General features: G+C 47.6%; 1 pseudogene; it reads left to right on the top strand.

Annotated features, from left to right (window-relative positions):
• The window catches only part of LOC139535292 (solute carrier family 2, facilitated glucose transporter member 11-like), a 33,316-nt pseudogene that overhangs the window by 14,854 nt on the left and 4,075 nt on the right, over positions 1–14,387 (top strand).

Here is a 14,387-nt window from a genome sequence, read left to right as displayed (position 1 = left end):
GACGTTGAGTGAGAGGTTTATTTCCAGGCACCACACTCCCAGGGGCCTCACCTCCTCCCTGTAGGCTGTCTCGTCATCGTTGGTAATCAAGCCTACTACTGTTGTGTCGTCTGCAAACTTGATTTTTGAGTTAGAGGCGTGCTTGGCCACGCAGTCATGGCTGAACAGGGAGTACAGGAGGGGGCTGATCACGCACCCTTGTGGGGCCCCAGTGTTGAGGATCAGCTTAGTGGAGGTGAAGTTTCCTACCTTCACCACCTGGGGGCGGCCCGTCAGGAAGTCCAGGACCCAGTTGCACAGGGCGCGGTTCAGACCCAGGGCCACAAGCTTAATGAAGAGCTTGGAGGGTACTATGGTGTTGAAGACTGAGCTATAGTCAATGAACAGCATTCTTACATAGGTATTCCTCTTGTCCAGATGGGATAGGGCAGTGTGCAGAGTGATGGCGATTGCATCGTCTGTGGATCTATTGGGGCGGTAAGCAAATTGAAGTGGGTCTAGGGTGGCAGGTAAGGTAGAGGTGATATGATCCTTGACTAGTCTCTCAAAGCACTTCATGATAACAGAAGTGAGTGCTGTGATAGTCATTAACTTCTCTAGGGTATGTGGGACGTCCCACCTCGTCAACAGCCAGTGAAACTGCAGGGCGCCAAATTCAAAACAACAGAAATGCCATAATTTAAATTCCTCAAACATACAAGTATTTTACACCATTTTAAGCTACACTTGTTGTAAATCCAGCCAAAGTGTCCGATTTCAAAAAAAATTACGACGAAAGCACACCAAACGATTATGTTAGGTATGAGCCAAGTCACAGAAAAAGACAGCCATTTTTCCAGCCAAAGAGAGCAGTAACAAAAAGCAGAAATAGAGATAAAGTTAATCACTAACCTTTGATGATCTTCATCAGATGACACTCATAGGACTTCATGTTACACAATACATGTATGTTTTGTACGGTAAAGTTCATATTTATATAAAAAAAATCAGAGTTTAGGCGGGACGCTACTGTCTCACTTGGCAAAAAGCCTGAGAAAATGCAGAGCGCCATATTCAAATTAATTACTATGAAAATTACTATAAAATCAAACTTTTATTAAATCACACATGAAAGATACCAAATTAAAGCTACACTGGTTGTGAATCCAGCCAACATGTCAGAATTCAAATAGGCTTTTCGGCGAAAGCATACGATGTTATTTTCTGAGGATAGCACCATTGTAAACCAAGAGAGATAAGCATATTCCAACCCTGAGGGATGACACAAAATGCAGAAATAAAAATATAATTCATGCCTTACCTTTGACAACCTTCTGTTGTTGGCACTCCAATATGTCCCATAAACATCACAAATGGTCCTTTTGTTCGATTAATTCCGTCCATATATATCCAAAATGTCCATTTATTTGGCGCGTTTGATCCAGAAAACACAGGTTCCAACTTGCTCAAATGTGACTACAAAATATCTCAAAGGTTACCTGTAAACTTTGCCAAAAAATTTCAAACTACTTTTGTAATACAACTTTAGGTATTTTTTTATGTTAATAATCGATAAAATTGAAGACGGGATGATCTGTGTTCAATACAGGATTAAAACCAACCGTGGCATGCCTTCTGGTCATGCGCTTCTATCTCACAGGACACCTAGAGTGACTCGACTTCAAGATGGCCGTATTTCTTCATTACACAAAGGAATAAACTCAACCAATTTCTCTTGACTGTTGACATCCAGTGGAAGCCGTAGAAACTGCAAGCAAGTCGCTTAGAAATCTGGTCTCCCAATGAAAATCCATTGAAAAGAGAGTGACCTCAACAACAAAAAATTCTGAATGGTTTGTCCTCGGGGTTTCGCCTGCTAAATAAGTTCTGTTATACTCACAGACATGATTCAAACAGTTTTATAAACTTCAGAGTGTTTTCTATCCAAATCTACTAATAATATGCATACCTTATTTTCTGCGGATGAGTAGCTGGCAGTTTAATTTGGGTATGCTTTTCATCCAAACGTGAAAATGCTGCCCCCTACCCTAGAGAAGTTAAGTTCAGTTACCTTTGCCTTCTTGGGTACAGGAACAATGGTGGCCATCTTGAAACATTTGGGGACAGCAGACTGGAATAGGGAGAGATTGAATATGCCCGTAAACACACCAGCCAGCTGGTCTGCGCATGCTCTGAGGACGCGGCAAGGGATGCCGTCTGGGCCGGCAGCCCTGCGAGGGTTAACATGTTTAAATGTTTTACTCACGTTGGCCACAGAGAAGGAGAGCCCACAGTAATTGGTAGCGGGCCGCGTCGGTGGCACTGTGTTATCCTCAAAGTGTAACGACTTCGGCCGAAGTTGGTCCCTCTCCTTGTTCGGGCGGCGTTCAGCGGTCTATGTCACCGCCTTTCTAGTCACCCCCGATCCATGTTTCATTTTGTTTTGTCTTGATCATACACACCTGGTTTCAATTCCATTAATTATGTTCCTTATTTAACCCTCTGACTTCCCTCTCTGCTTTATGCGTTATTGTTTGTCATGTTGGTTCACGTTCTTGTGCTCTGGATTATTTTTGTATTGTTTCCTTGTTGGAACATTATCTTAATTTTGAGTAAACTTTCGGACTATTACTCATATTTGTGTCCTGCGCCTGACTCCGCATTTTTCCATTCACCAACACCCTCACAGAATAACGCACCACTAATGGAGTCAGCAGGTACAGCCAGCCCTCCTCACCCAATGGAGGAGCGTGTTCAGCAGCACGCGACCGTGTTACAGAGTCTCGGTACAGCCATGGATTGCGTGCTGCAAACCATGGACCGATGGGAGAGAGAGGGTTTTCCAGTTCACCCATCAGCACCTCCCCAGCTCCCACAACAACCGACCCAGATGTCCACACCTCCTTCATCAGGATTCGGCTCTCGCTCCCGGGACGTTATGATGGAACGGCTGCTGGGTGCCAGGGGTTCCTACTCCAGCTGGAGCTCTACCTGGCAGCTGTTCAGCCGGCCCCCTCGGGACGCGAGAGAGTGAGCGCCCTCATTCTCGTCTGACTGGAAAAGCACTGGTCTGGGCCAACGCCATCTGGGGAGAAGAAGGCCCGACGTTGGACAACTACAAGGATTTCACCCGCCGCTTCCGGGCGGTTTTCGATCATCCACCTGAGGGGAGAGCGGCGGGGGAACGCTTGTTCCATTTAAGACAGGGTGTTACGAATCCCTTTGGCCCAGCAGTCTAGGGGGGATGGTAACGAGACCCGTAACATAACTCATGCAAAGTATACTAGTGAAAAAGGAACAGTGAGAACGAATAACCACAGACAACTAAATTACCGTCAAACACTCATAGTTTATTTGTAAACACACGGTAATGGGGAGCAGGAAAAGGTGCTGAGCTGGACCCAAGGAAATAAATAATAAGCATTCAATAACACCCCTAAGCTAGACTACCCTACTTCAACAACAGCTAACTAACCTACCAAAAATACAGTGGGTGGTCCGCCCAGTTCTAACTAGTGTTCTTTGACAAAGTATTCCTACGGGTAGTGTATGCCCATGGGCGACTTGTCTTGGTACCACCTTTTTCCACCATCAAACACCATAACAAAACAATACTCACAGGGTAAAGGACAAAGTGACATGTAGTTGCAAAACACAAGAGATCTAGAGAGAGATAGCATGACAGAGAGATCGAGCTCCAGAGAAAACAACTGACAGGGTTTTTAAACCAAGGGAAAGGGAATGTGATAGGGTAAGAGAAAAGGAGCAGGTGTCTTCTGATTAGCGACTAATTGGTGACTGATTGGGGAATGATGATTGCCACCTGTGAGGGGAGAAGGAGAGAAAAGAAATACAAACACAGGATACACACACACAGGATACCTGTATCCGTAACACAGGGGATGAGGAGCGCTCAAGAGTTCGCTCTGGATTTTAGAACTCTGGCCGCCAGGCGCAGGATGGAATGACGTTCGTAGGGAGTTAGCCTGCAGGGACACCACCCTTAACCTGGACCAGCTGGTGGACCTATCCATCCGGCTGAATAACCTGTTGGCCTCCCGCGGACGTCCAGATCGGGGTCTGTCAGTTCCATCCCCCAGCACCTCTGATCCTACCCCGATGGAGCTGGGAGGTGCCGCTATGAGGGGGACCGGAGGGGGGACCGTTCCTTGCACCACCTGTGGCCGCAGAGGACACACTGCTGGTTGGTGCTGGGGAGGTTCCCCAGGTAAGTGAGATGGCAGGCGGAGCACTGGTGGATCATCTCAGTAGGCACACACCTCACCCAGAGCTCCATGTTGCACACATGTGGTTGTCTATAGCATTTCCTGAGTTTTCCCAGCATTCCCAGCATAAGGCGCTAGTAGATTCAGGTGCAGCTGGGAACTTTATTGACCGTACTTTTGCACTTAGTTTAGGGATCCCTATTGTTCCTGTTGATGTCCCCTTCCCTGTACATGCCTTAGATAGTTGTCCTTTGGGGTCAGGGCTAATCAGGGAGGTCACAGCTCCACTCCGTATGATAATGCAGGAGGGTCATGAGGAGAGAATTTGTCTCTTTCTGATAGATTCTCCTGCGTTTCCTGTTGTGTTGGGCCTTCTCTGGTTGGCCTCTCATGATCCCACTATTTTGTAGCAACAGAGGGCTCTCAAGGGATGGTCTCGTCAGTGCTCAGGGAGATGTGTAGGTTTCCTTAGGTGCCACTACGGTGGAGAGTCCAAACCAGGTATCCACCATGCACATTCCCCCCGAATATGCCGATTTGGCACTCGCCTTCTGTAAAAAGACGGCGACTCAATTACCACCCCATCGACAGGGGGATTGTGCGATAAATCTCCTGGTAGACGCTGCACTTCCCAGCAGTCACGTGTATCCTCTGTCACAGGAGGAGACGGCGGCTATGGAAACATATGTCACCGAATCTCTGGGACAGGGATACATTCGGCCTTCCATTTCACCTGTCTTCTCGAGTTTCTTTTTTGTGAAAAAGAAGGATGGAGGTTTGCGCCCGTGTATTGACTATCAAGGTTTGAATCAGATCACGGTAAAATACAGTTACCCACTACCTCTCATAGCCAGTATGACAGAGTCATTGCACGGGGCGCGCTTCTTCACAAAATTGGACCTCAGGAGCGCTTACAACCTGGTGCGTATCAAGGCGGGGGATGAGTGGAAGACGGCATTTAGCACTACATCTGGGCACTATGAATATCTCGTCATGCCGTAAAGGTTAATGAATGCTCCATCAGTCTTCCAATCCTTTGTAGACGAGATTTTCAGGGACCTGCACGGGCAGGGTGTGGTGGTGTATATAGATGACATTCTAATATACTCCGCTACACGCGCCGAGCTTGTGTTTCTGGTGCGCAGGGTGCTTGGTCGACTGTTGGAGCATGACCTGTACGTCAAGGCTGAGAAATGTCTGTTCTTCCAACAGTCCATCTCCTTCCTAGGGTACCGCTTTTCCGCGTCAGGGGTAGAGATGGAGAATGACCGCATTTCAGCCGTGTGTAATTGGCCGACTCCAACCACGGTAAAGGAGGTGCAGCGGTTCTTAGGGTTTTCCAACTACTACCGGAGGTTTATCCGGGGTTTCGGTCAGGTAGCGGCTCCCATTACCTTCTTGCTGAAGGGGGGACCAGTGCGACTGCAGTGGTCAGCGGAGGCGGACAGGGCTTTTTGTCAACTGAAGGCTCTGTTTACCTCGGCTCCCGTGCTGGCTCATCCTGATCCCTCCTTAGCGTTCATAGTTGAGGTGGATGCGTCCGAGGCTGGGATAGGGGCTGTGCTGTCTCAGCGCTCGGGTACGCCACTAAATCTCCGCCCCTGCGCTTTCTTTTCGAAGCGGCTCAGCCCGGCGGAGCGAAACTATGATGTGGGGGACCGGGAGCTGTTGGCTGTTGTCAGGGCTCTGAAGGCGTGGAGACATTGGCTTGAGGGGGCTAAACACCCTTTCCTCATTTGGACTGATCACCGCAATCTGGAGTACATTCGGGCAGCTAGGAGACTGAACCCTCTCCAGGCTAGGTGGGCCATGTTTTTCACCCGCTTTGTTTTCACTCTATCCTACAGACCAGGTTTCCAGAACGTTAAGGCAGACGCACTGTCCCGGATGTATGACACGGAAGAGCGGTCCGCGGATCCCACTCCCATAATTCCAGCCTGGTGGCACCGGTGGTATGGGAGGTGGACGCGGACATCGAGCGAGCGTCACGTGCAGAGTCCACTCCCCCACAGTGTCCAGTTGGGCGTCTGTACATTCCATTTGATGTCCGCGATCGTTTGATCTGTTGGGCCCACACGTCACCCTCCTCGGGTCATCCTGGCATCGGTCGGACAGTGCGCTGTCTTGCTGGGAAGTACTGGTGGCCCACTTTAGCTAAGGACATGAGGGTTTATGTTTCCTCCTGCTCGGTGTGCGCTCAGTGCAAGGAACCGCACGACTGCGGAGGCCCTGTTCACCCACGTATTCCGGCACTACGGGGTGCCTGAGGATATAGTTTCTGATCGGTGTCCCCAATTCATGTCTAAAGTCTGGAGGGCGATTATAGAACGCCTGGTGGTCTCGGTCAGCCTCACCTCAGGTTTTCACCCCGAGAGTAACGGGCAGGTGGAGAGAGTAAACCAGGATGTGGGTAGGTTTCTGCAGTCCTATTGCTAGGACCGGCCTGGGGAGTGGTCGGTTTTCATCCCCTGGGCGGGGACGGCCCAAAACTCACTTCGCCACTCTTCCACTAACCTATCCCCTTTCCAGTGTGTGCTAGGTTATCAGCCGGTCCTGGCACCTTGGCATCAGAGCCAGATCGAGGCTCCTGCGGTGGATGAATGGTTTCAGCACTCGGAGGCGACATGGGACGCTGCTCATGTGCGTCTACAACGGGCCATCAGGCGGCAGAAGGCGACCGCCACCGCAGTGAGGAGTCTGGCTTTCGACTCGAAACCTGCCCCTTTGCCTGCCCTGCCTGAAGCTGGGTTCGTGGTTTGTGGGGCCATTTAAAACCACTTCAGAGGCAAGGAGGGATTGTTTCTCTCTCTCTCTCATTAAATCCTTAATCCAGACCTTTGAAATAGTCACTCTGTAAGAAAAGTTCAATTTGTAAATGTTTCCTGCATTCCGAGAAGTTAAAGCACCTATCCGACATACTGTTCGGATTAGAATGTAAAAAATAAATACATGTATTATCACACAAGGCTAGACGTAAAAGAATTAAACACACCTCTATCGCGTCTATGGCTAACCTCAGGGATGAAAATTATGTGATTTGAATTTTTATATTTTCACCCTGCTCAGAACCTGCTGATCGAGCAACAGAGCAGGAAGATTATTTTGATGGGAGGCTACATTTTCATGACAGGCTGGGCCATTGTCTTCACTATTGCTCTGTGTTTTGAGGTATTATATTATCTTATGTCATCCTCTTGGAATGATATCTAATTAAAGTGAGCCTGGGAGTCAAAAGGGGATCTGAAACTAGATGATGGTGAAACTTGGCTGAAACTTCATGTCCCAGTCTCTAATTTCATTGGCTTGACTGACCTCTAAAGTGATTGGCATACATACTAGAGGTCGACCGATCATGATTTTTCAACGCCGATACCGATTATTGGAGGACCAAAAAAAGCTGATACCAATTAATCGGCCGATTTTTAGATATATGTGTAATAATGACAATTACAACAATACTGAATGAACAAAAAAACCACTTTTATTTTAACTTAATATAATACATAAATAAAATCAATTTAGTCTCAAATAAATAATGAAACATGTTCAATTTGGTTTAAATAATGCAAAAACACAGTGTTGGAGAAGAAAGTAAAAGTGCAATATGTGCCATGTAAAAAAGCTAACGTTTAAGTTCCTTGCTCAGAACATGAGAGCATATGAAAGCTGGTGGTTGCTTTTAACATGAGTCTTCAATATTCCCAGGTAAGAAGTTTTAGGTTGTAGTTATTATAGGAATTATAGGACTATTTCTCTCTATACCATTTGTATTTCATATACCTTTGACTATTGGATGTTCTTATAGGCACTATAGTATTGCCAGCCTAATCTCGGGAGTTGAGAGTCTTGAAGTCATTAACAGCGCTGTGATTCAAGCATTGCTAAGAGCTGCTGGCAAACGCAGTAAAGTGCTGTTTGAATGATTGCTTACGAGCCTTCTGCTGCCCACCACCGCTCAGTCAGACTGCTCTATCAAATATCAAATCATAGACTTAATTATAATATAATAAACACACAGAAATACGAGCCTTTGGTCATTTATATGGTCAAATCCGGAAACTATCATTAAATCATCACCCGTTTGGCGAAGTTGAAGTAGGCTGTGATTCAATGATAAATTAACAGGCACCGCCTTGATTATATGCAACGCAGGACAAGCTAGTTAACCTAGTAATATCATCAACCATGTGTAGTTAACTTGTGATTATGTTAAGATTGATTGTTTTTATAAGGTAAGTTTAATGCTAGCTAGCAACTTACCTTGGCTCCTTGCAGCCACAGGTCCTTTTGATGCTGCACTCGCGTAACAGGTGGTTAGCCTGCCACGCAGCCTCCTCGTGGATTGCAATGTAATCGGCCATAATCATCGTCCAAATAGGCCGATTACCGATTATTATGAGAACTTGAAATCGGCCCTAATTAATCGGCCATACCTCTACTTCATATTCATCCTAATGGAGGGACAGTAGTCAGACTTCGGGAAAGCTGACCACGACTCCATTTTGTTGCTTCCAGCCTACAAACAGAAACTAAAACAAGAAGCTCCCGCGCTCAGGTCTGTTCAACGCTGGTCCGACCAATCTGATTCCACGCTTCAAGACTGCGATCACGTGGATTTGGATATGTTCGGTGATTCGGTGAGCGAGTTCATTAGAATGTGCATCGGCGACGTTATACCCACAGCAAAGATTAAAACATTCCCAAACCAGAAACCGTGGATTGATGGCAGCATTCGGGCGAAACTGAAAGTGCGAACCACTGCTTTTAACCAGGGCAAGATGACCGGAAACATGACCAAATACAAACAGTGTAGCTATTCCCACCGCAAGGCAATCAAACAAGCTAAGTGCCAGTATAGAGACAAAGTAGAGTCGCAATTCAACAGCTCAGACACAAGATGTATGTGGCAGGGTCTACAGTCAATCACGGATTTCAAAAAGAAAACCAGCCCCGTCGCGGACCAGGATGTCTTGCTCCCAGACAGACTAAATAACTTTTTTTGCTCGCTTTGAGAACAATACAGTGCCACTGACACGGCCCGCTACCAAAACCTGCGGGCTCTCCTTCACTGCAGCCGAGGTGAGTGTGAACGTGTGAACCCTCGCAAGGCTGCAGGCCCAGACGGCATTCCCAGCCGCGTCCTCAGAGCATGCGTAGACCAGCTGGCTGGTGTGTTTACGGACATATTCAATCAATCCTTATCCCAGTCTGCTGTTCCCACATGCTTCAAGAGGGCCACCATTGTTCCTGTTCCCAAGAAAGCTAAGGTAACTGAGCTAAACGACTACCGCCCCGTAGCACTCACTTCCGTCATCATGAAGTGCTTTGAGAGACTAGTCAAGGACCATATCACCTCCACCCTACCTGACACCCTAGACCCACTCCAATTTGCTTACCGACCCAATAGGTCCACAGACGACGCAATCGCAACCACACTGCACACTGCCCTAACCCATCTGGACAAGAGGAATACCTATGTGAGAATGCTGTTCATCGACTACAGCTCAGCATTTAACACCATAGTACCCTATAGTACCCTACAAACTCGTCATCAAGCTCGAGACCCTGGGTCTCGACCCCGCCCTGTGCAACTGGGTACTGGACTTCCTGACGGGCCGCCCCCAGGTGGTAATGGTAGGTAACAACATCTCCACCCCGCTGATCCTCAACACTGGGGCCCCACAAGGGTGCATTCTGAGCCCTCTCCTGTACTCCCTGTTCACCCACGACTGCGTGGCCATGCACGCCTCCAACTCAATCATCAAGTTTGCGGACGACACTACAGTGGTAGGCTTGATTACCAACAACGACGAGACGGATTACAGGGAGGAGGTGATGGCCCTTGGAGTGTGGTGTCAGGAAAATAACCTCACACTCAACGTCAACAAAACAAAGGAGATGATTGTGGACTTCAGGAAACAGCAGAGAGAGCACCCCCCTATCCACATCGACGGGACAGTAGTGGAGAGGGTAGTAAGTTTTAAGTTCCTCAGCGTACACATCACGGACAAACTGAATTGGTCCACCCACACAGACAGCGTGGTGAAGAAGGCGCAGCAGCGCCTCTTCAACCTCAGGAGGCTGAAGAAATTCAGCTTGTCACCAAAAGCACTCACAAACTTCTACAGATGCACAATCGAGAGCATCCTGTCGGGCTGTATCACCGCCTGGTACGGCAACTGCTCCGCCCACAATCGTAAGGCTCTCCAGAGGGTAGTGAGGTCTGCACAACGCATCACCGGGGGCAAACTACCCGCCCTCCAGGACACCTACACCACCCGATGTCACAGGAAGGCCATAAAGATCATCAAGGACAACAACCACCCGAGCCACTGCCTGTTCACCCCGCTATCATCCAGAAGGCGAGGTCAGTACAGGTGCATCAAAGCAGGGACCGAGAGACTGAAAAACAGCTTCTATCTCAAGGCCATCAGACTGTTAAACAGCCGCCACTAACATTTAGTGGCTGCTGCCAACATACTGACTCAACTCCAGCCACTTTAATAATGGGAATTGATGGAAATGTATGTAAAAATGTATCACTAGTCACTTTAAACAATGCCACTTAATATAATGTTTACATACCCTACATTACTCATCTCATATGTATATGTATATACTGTACTCTATATCATCTACTGCATACATTGGTGTCGGAAGTGATCGGACCTCGCATCCACGACAGTGCGTGTGCTTGGCCGGTGAGCGCGTTCCTGTAAGACGTAGAGTCGCAAGCTAGCGCGAGGACGCGCTCTTTGAAAGGAGGGAGTAGTGTAACGACCCTGGGTTTATAAGCGCGGAAATCGACTCTGCCGCACGAGCATGCTTTTGCGGCACAGTCGATAGCGCGCCGGACCTCGGGCTAGAAGGTCGAGGGTTCGAGACCTGCTCCCTGCTGTTTCATTACATTGGTAAGGGGTTGAGGGAGGAGGGGGAAGGAACATGAAGGGTGGACCTCTCCATCACCATCATCGTGAATCCAAGATGGCTTAGCAGTTCAGACGTCATTTCTGTTTCGTATTGTCGTGTCCTGTATATATATATATTTACACCTTTCTTCGCATATCTTTTATATATTTTATTATCCAAGAACTCAACTACAAAAGCTTCCCTGCAAAAGCTTTCCTGCAACCCGCTTCACCAATTACAAAAAAGTATTATTTACCTCAAATCTGAAAAACCACCGTGGAAGCTAGCCAGGGGCTAATTCAGAAGCTAGCCAGAAAGCTAACCAGAAGCTATCCGATAGCTAGCCAGAAGCTAATCTGTAGCTGCCCAGAAATTAGCCGGTCTGCTGGCTAGCGTTGGTGTTTCAGCTGCCCACGTTTTGTGGTCATCAGCTATTCCTTTAGCTCGATAATCTACCGCCACTTTTGTGCAACGCGACTCGGACCGGAGCATTCCGGGACTTTTTTTCTCTCAGTTTCCCCGGATTTCAGCCGCAGGCTCTGGACATTTGCAGCTAGCTAGCTGCAAACCGTGTGACTACTGGCTTACGTCGATCCCGGAGCAAACTCAAATCATTCCGGAGCTAGCCAGCTGAGGAGTTCCATCAGCCATTCCTGGGCTACAGTCACCTATCCGGACCCGTTTTTTTGTTGTTTTGTTGTTGCTGCAGATACGGAGCCCCACCGGGCCTTCACGACTGACTGCCGACGTTATCTGCCCGAGGGAGTTATCCAACTGGCACCTCCGTCCCGACGTTACCTGAACGCTCATCTGGGGCCCGCTAACCGTTAGCTGTCTTATCGGCTGCTATCTGAATAAGTATATCGGACAATTATTATTATTATTATTATTATTTTTTTTTTTCTTGGGTCACTATATCTATTTTGCCAATTTGGATTGATCCCCTCTACCACACGGAACCCCACTAACCTACCGACGGAAACGCACGAGGTATCTACAAATAGACTTCCATACTATGCTATCTTGCTACCGATAGCCATCTACCCGGCCAGCTGTCTGGATCGCCGTGACCCCAACCAACCTCTACTCACTGGACCCTTATTGATCACTCGATTAAGCATGCCTCTCCTTAATGTAAATATGCCTTGTCCATTGCTGTTCTGGTTAGTGTTTATTGGCTTATTTCACTGTAGAGCCTCTAGCCCTGACCACTATACCATATCCAACCTCACAGTTCCACCACCCACATATGCGATGACATCACCTGGTTTCAATTATGTTTCTAGAGACAATATCTCTCTCATCATCACTCAATACCTAGGTTTACCTCCACTGTATTCACATCCTACCATACCTTTGTCTGTACATTATTCCTTTAAGCTATTTTATCGCCCCCAGAAACTTCCTTTTACTCTCTGCTCTAGAAGTTCTAGACGACCAATTCTCATAGCTTTTAGCCGTACCCTTATCCTACTCCTCCTCTGTTCCTCTGGTGATGTAGAGGTGAATCCAGGCCCTGCAGTACCTAGCTCCACTCCTATTCCCCAGGCGCTCTCTTTTGATGACTTCTGTAACCGTAATAGCCTTGGCTTCATGCATGTTAACATTAGAAGCCTCCTCCCTAAGTTTGTTTTGTTCACTGCTTTAGCACACTCTGCCAACCCGGATGTTTTAGCCGTGTCTGAATCCTGGCTTAGAAAGACCACCAAAAATTCTGACATTTTCATCCCCAACTACAAGATTTTCAGACAAGATAGAACGGCCAAAGGGGGCGGTGTTGCAATCTATTGCAAAGATTGCCTGCAGAGTTCTGTTTTACTATCCAGGTCTGTTCCCAAACAATTTGAACTTCTACTTTTAAAAATCCACCTCTCTAAAAACAAGTCTCTCACCGTTGCCGCCTGCTATAGACCACCCTCTGCCCCCAGCTGTGCTCTGGACACTATATGTGAACTGATTGCCCCCCATCTATCTTCAGAGCTCGTGCTGCTAGGCGACCTAAATTTTAACATGCTTAACACCCCAGCCACCCTACAATCTAAGCTTGATGCCCTCAATCTCACACAAATTATCAATGAACCTACCAGGTACCACCCCAATTCCGTAAACACGGGTACCCTCATAGATATCATCCTAACAAACTTGCCCTCCAAATACACCTCTGCTGTTTTCAACCAAGATCTCAGCGATCACTGCCTCATTGCCTGCATCCGTAATGGGTCAGCGGTCAAACGACCTCCACTCATCACTGTCAAACGCTCCCTGAAACACTTCAGCGAGCAGGCCTTTCTAATCGACCTGGCCGAGGTATCCTGGAAGGATATTGATCTCATCCCGTCAGTAGAGGATGCCTGGACATTTTTTTAAAATGCCTTCCTCACCATCTTGAATAAGCATGCCCCATTCAAGAAATTTAGAACCAGGAACAGATATAGCCCTTGGTTCTCTCCTGACCTGACTGCCCTTAACCAACAGAAAAACATCCTATGGCGTTCTGCATTAGCATCGAACAGCCCCCGTGATATGCAACTTTTCAGGGAAGCTAGAAACCAGTATACACAGGCAGTTAGAAAAGCCAAGGCTAGCTTTTTCAAGCAGAAATTTGCTTCCTGCAACACAAATTCAAAAAAGTTCTGGGACACTGTAAAGTCCATGGAGAATAAGAACACCTCCTCCCAGCTTCCAACTGCTCTGAAGATAGGAAACACTGTCACCACCGACAAATCCACTATAATTGAGAATTTCAATAAGCATTTTTCTACGGCTGGCCATGCTTTCCACCTGGCTACCCCTACCCCGGACAACAGCACTGCCCTCCCCTCTGCTACTCGCCCAAGCCTTCCCCATTTCTCTTTCTCCCAAATACAGTCAGCTGATGTTCTAAAAGAGCTGCAAAATCTGGACCCTTACAAATCAGCCGGGCTAGATAATCTGGACCCTTTCTTTCTAAAACTATCTGCTGAAATTGTTGCCACCCCTATTACTAGCCTTTTCAACCTCTCTTTCGTGTCGTCTGAGATTCCCAAAGATTGGAAAGCAGCTGCGGTTATCCCCCTCTTCAAAGGGGGGGACACTCTTGACCCTAACAGCTACAGACCTATATCTATCCTACCCTGCCTTTCTAAGGTCTTCGAAAGCCAAGTCAACAAACAGATTACCGACCATTTCGAATCCCACCATACCTTCTCCGCTATGCAATCTGGTTTCAGAGCTGGTCATGGGTGCACCTCAGCCACGCTCAAGGTCATAAACGATATCTTAACCGCCATCGAT

The sequence above is a fragment of the Salvelinus alpinus genome, chromosome 12 (genome assembly GCF_045679555.1).
Source record: "Salvelinus alpinus chromosome 12, SLU_Salpinus.1, whole genome shotgun sequence".
NCBI classification, from domain to species: Eukaryota; Metazoa; Chordata; class Actinopteri; order Salmoniformes; family Salmonidae; genus Salvelinus; species Salvelinus alpinus.
Note: the sequence above shows the minus strand (reverse complement) of the source record. Positions and strands in the feature narration are given on the sequence as shown.